The sequence below is a fragment of the Schistocerca americana genome, unplaced genomic scaffold (genome assembly GCF_021461395.2).
Source record: "Schistocerca americana isolate TAMUIC-IGC-003095 unplaced genomic scaffold, iqSchAmer2.1 HiC_scaffold_77, whole genome shotgun sequence".
In the NCBI taxonomy this organism is placed as follows: domain Eukaryota; kingdom Metazoa; phylum Arthropoda; class Insecta; order Orthoptera; family Acrididae; genus Schistocerca; species Schistocerca americana.
In genome coordinates this window covers 337,501-342,500 of record NW_025726533.1, presented here as the reverse complement: position 1 = coordinate 342,500, position 5,000 = coordinate 337,501, and the positions used below count along the sequence as shown (strand labels likewise).

General features: G+C 51.4%; 1 non-coding gene across 1 annotated transcript in view; it reads right to left on the bottom strand.

Annotated features, from left to right (window-relative positions):
* The window catches only part of LOC124590629, a 1,910-nt gene extending 1,146 nt beyond the window's left edge, over nucleotides 1–764 (bottom strand). Inside the window, exon 1 of the ribosomal RNA XR_006976687.1 lies at nucleotides 1–764. This exon is cut by the window's left edge and continues 1,146 nt beyond it. This is a non-coding gene — a ribosomal RNA (small subunit ribosomal RNA).
* Between the last annotated feature and the right edge of the window lie 4,236 nt (nucleotides 765–5,000).

Genomic DNA, 5,000 nt, shown 5'->3' with positions numbered 1-5,000 from the left:
GCACGCACGAGGCGCGTCGCACGCCTTCAGCTCGCCCCACCGGCAGGACGTCCCACGATACATGCCAGTTAAACACCGACGGGCGGTGAACCAACAGCGTGGGACACAAATCCAACTACGAGCTTTTTAACCGCAACAACTTTAATATACGCTATTGGAGCTGGAATTACCGCGGCTGCTGGCACCAGACTTGCCCTCCAATAGATACTCGTTAAAGGATTTAAAGTGTACTCATTCCGATTACGGGGCCTCGGATGAGTCCCGTATCGTTATTTTTCGTCACTACCTCCCCGTGCCGGGAGTGGGTAATTTGCGCGCCTGCTGCCTTCCTTGGATGTGGTAGCCGTTTCTCAGGCTCCCTCTCCGGAATCGAACCCTGATTCCCCGTTACCCGTTACAACCATGGTAGGCGCAGAACCTACCATCGACAGTTGATAAGGCAGACATTTGAAAGATGCGTCGCCGGTACGAGGACCGTGCGATCAGCCCAAAGTTATTCAGAGTCACCAAGGCAAACGGACCGGACGAGCCGACCGATTGGTTTTGATCTAATAAAAGCGTCCCTTCCATCTCTGGGCGGGACTCTGTTTGCATGTATTAGCTCTAGAATTACCACAGTTATCCAAGTAACGTGGGTACGATCTAAGGAACCATAACTGATTTAATGAGCCATTCGCGGTTTCACCTTAATGCGGCTTGTACTGAGACATGCATGGCTTAATCTTTGAGACAAGCATATGACTACTGGCAGGATCAACCAGGGAGCTGCGTCAACTAGAGCTGAGCAGCCGGCCGCCCGGGAGTGTGTCCCGGGGGCCCGCGCGAACACGCAAGCGTCCGCTCAATTATTCTGCAAACAGGAGGAGGCTGAGCTCCCCTGCACCATACACCTCGAAACCCTCTCAGGTCCCGGCGGCGCGCAGCGCCGTCCTAAGTACTTGGTCGGGTTCGAGAGAGGCGCAATCGCCCGGAGTTTGGCGAGTAGACGCTTTAGGTGCGACCACCCGTGCTCCCAACTGAGCTTGCCGCTGCCGACAGAGGCCCGGGAGCGTGCTGTCGTGGCATTGCCGGCGGGAGACAACACGCGCCACCTACGGTGACCGGCAGCTCCAACGCCAGCGCCACAGAAGGACAAAAGCCCCACTTGGGTGCCGAAGCGAACTCTCCCAGCACAGCGCACGCGCCAACACGTCCGCACAGCTGCGATACAAACCACCTGCGAGAACCGCAGAGGCGACCGAGCAGCAGACGGCGTCGCGGCGCCGAGCGCCGGGCGGCGGCGCATCCTCAGCGCACACAGTCCTCAATCGGACCAGCACACTGCAGATGTCCACCGCGCTTCGCACCGGGCCCGCGAGGACCTACTTTGGCCGCACGGCGCCGCGTGCAGGGTGCGCCGGCGCGCAGCTGCGCCGCCTGCCGCCTCCGTCGGCCGGCGCGCCTGCCACTGGCCGCCCCCACCAGCCGGCTGTAGCGCGTGCGCCCACGCACCGCGCGGCCAGCACGCCGGGAGGCCCCCCCTCACCGGCCGGGGACGGTCCCACCCAGCCACCGCCGCGTATCGCTTCACACCCAGATGCCATTCACGTTCGTGGGCATGGTGGGTATCGCTGGAACAACCGGTTGGTAGCTCAACCGATCGTCGCCATCACTGATTCACCTCTAGCGAGAACAACCGCACCACAACGGTTTACCAGTTGTTCATTTGCGTAACGTCACCAGCAAACGTAGGCGTCCATCGCCATTTGCAAATTCAACGATTGTTGCATGCCTGTGTCAGGTGTCACGACACACTATGTCTGCCCACATACACGCAACAACATGTGCACGCTTCGCGAACACGTGGAAGGTGGCCCCCGTACGTATGCGATGTCCATTGCGCGAACGACTGTCAACCGGCCTCTGTCGCATGTCGCAGATGTGGAACGCAGTGCACCATGCTATCACGGTGTGTGAGAAGAGACGACTACGTCTGACAACACGCGCCACTACATCAACAGACGGCTCATGCTGATCGCCATCCAGGGCATACCACACTGCAATCCAGCTCTTATAGGGAGACGACACGTAGCTGAGTGCACAACATTTGGACCGCATGGTTCGCCGTTGTTGGCGCAGTCGTTGTACGGTCACATGTACCACGATGTATCATTCAGTACATGAGGACCAATGTGCAGTACAGTGTGTGATTTGGACGTACAACATCAGCGGACAGTTGACACAGGCCGTACCACAGCGTAGGCTAAGTGCTTCGCCATGCAAATGCCAATGAACAACTGCAAATGCCAATGAACAACTGCAAAGGGCATTGAGCATGTACGTCCTGCTGCCATCCACATTACAGTGTATAGCTGCAAGGTGTTTAACATGAAGCGATACACTGGGGACCGGGCAGTGCGAGTAGCAAACTATATTGCGGGGGTTGCAGTTAGGCAACACTACACTAATTTAACGCGTCGTATGACAATTACAGAGCAGGTTAAGGCCCAACGTGTGTTGGGTTAAGGCCCAACGTGTGTTGGGTTAAGGCCCAACGTGTGTTGGGTTAAGGCCCAACGTGTGTTGGGTTAAGGCCCAACGTGTGTTGGGTTAAGGCCCAACGTGTGTTGGGTTAAGGCCCAACGTGTGTTGGGTTAAGGCCCAACGTGTGTTGGGTTAAGGCCCAACGTGTGTTGGGTTAAGGCCCAACGTGTGTTGGGTTAAGGCCCAACGTGTGTTACGTTACGGCGCAACGTGGGTTACGTTACGGCGCAACGTGGGTTGCGTTACGGCGCAACGTAGGTTACGTTACGGCGCAACGTAGGTTACGTTAAGGCGCAACGTAGGTTACGTTAAGGCGCAACGTAGGTTACGTTAAGGCGCAACGTAGGTTACGTTAAGGCGCAACGTAGGTTACGTTAAGGCGCAACGTAGGTTACATTAAGGCGCAATATAGGTTACATTAAGGCGCAATATAGGTTACATTAAGGCGCAATATAGGTTACATTAAGGCGCAATATAGGTTACGTTAAGGCGCAATATAGGTTAGGTTAAGGCGCAATATAGGTTACGTTAAGGCGCAATATAGGTTACGTTAAGGCGCAATATAGGTTACGTTAAGGCGCAATATAGGTTACGTTAAGGCGCAATATAGGTTACGTTAAGGCGCAATATAGGTTACGTTAAGGCGCAATATAGGTTACGTTAAGGCGCAATATAGGTTACGTTAAGGCGCAATATAGGTTAGGTTAAGGCGCAATATAGGTTAGGTTAAGGCGCAATATAGGTTAGGTTAAGGCGCAATATAGGTTAGGTTAAGGCGCAATATAGGTTACGTTAAGGCGCAATATAGGTTACGTTAAGGCGCAATATAGGTTACGTTAAGGCGCAATATAGGTTAGGTTAAGGCGCAATATAGGTTAGGTTAAGGCGCAATATAGGTTAGGTTAAGGCGCAATATAGGTTACGTTAAGGCGCAATATAGGTTAGGTTAAGGCGCAATATAGGTTAGGTTAAGGCGCAATATAGGTTAGGTTAAGGCGCAATATAGGTTAGGTTAAGGCGCAATATAGGTTAGGTTAAGGCGCAATATAGGTTAGGTTAAGGCGCAATATAGGTTACGTTAAGGCGCAATATAGGTTACGTTAAGGCGCAATATAGGTTAGGTTAAGGCGCAATATAGGTTACGTTAAGGCGCAATATAGGTTACGTTAAGGCGCCATACAGGTTACGTTAAGGCGCCATACAGGTTACGTTAAGGCGCCATACAGGTTAGGTTAAGGCGCAATACAGGTTAGGTTAAGGCGCAATACAGGTTAGGTTAAGGCGCAATACAGGTTAGGTTAAGGCGCAATACAGGTTAGGTTAAGGCGCAATACAGGTTAGGTTAAGGCGCAATACAGGTTAGGTTAAGGCGCAATACAGGTTAGGTTAAGGCGCAATACAGGTTAGGTTAAGGCGCAATACAGGTTAGGTTAAGGCGCAATACAGGTTAGGTTAAGGCGCAATACAGGTTAGGTTAAGGCGCAATACAGGTTAGGTTAAGGCGCAATACAGGTTAGGTTAAGGCGCAATACAGGTTAGGTTAAGGCGCAATACAGGTTAGGTTAAGGCGCAATACAGGTTAGGTTAAGGCGCAATACAGGTTAGGTTAAGGCGCAATACAGGTTAGGTTAAGGCGCAATACAGGTTAGGTTAAGGCGCAATACAGGTTAGGTTAAGGCGCAATACAGGTTAGGTTAAGGTACGACATAGGTTAGGTTAAGGTACGACATAGGTTAGGTTAAGGTACGACATAGGTTAGGTTAAGGTACGACATAGGTTAGGTTAAGGTACGACATAGGTTAGGTTACGGTACGACATAGGTTAGGTTACGGTACGACATAGGTTAGGTTACGGTACGACATAGGTTAGGTTACGGTACGACATAGGTTAGGTTACGGTACGACATAGGTTAGGTTACGGTACGACATAGGTTAGGTTACGGTACGACATAGGTTAGGTTACGGTACGACATAGGTTAGGTTACGGTACGACATAGGTTAGGTTACGGTACGACATAGGTTAGGTTACGGTACGACATAGGTTAGGTTACGGTACGACATAGGTTAGGTTACGGTACGACATAGGTTAGGTTACGGTACGACATAGGTTAGGTTACGGTACGACATAGGTTAGGTTACGGTACGACATAGGTTAGGTTACGGTACGACATAGGTTAGGTTACGGTACGACATAGGTTAGGTTACGGTACGACATAGGTTAGGTTACGGTACGACATAGGTTAGGTTACGGTACGACATAGGTTAGGTTACGGTACGATATAGGTTAGGTTACGGTACGACATAGGTTAGGTTACGGTACGACATAGGTTAGGTTACGGTACGACATAGGTTAGGTTACGGTACGACATAGGTTAGGTTACGGTACGATATAGGTTAGGTTACGGTACGATATAGGTTAGGTTACGGTACGATATAGGTTAGGTTACGGTACGATATAGGTTAGGTTACGGTACGATA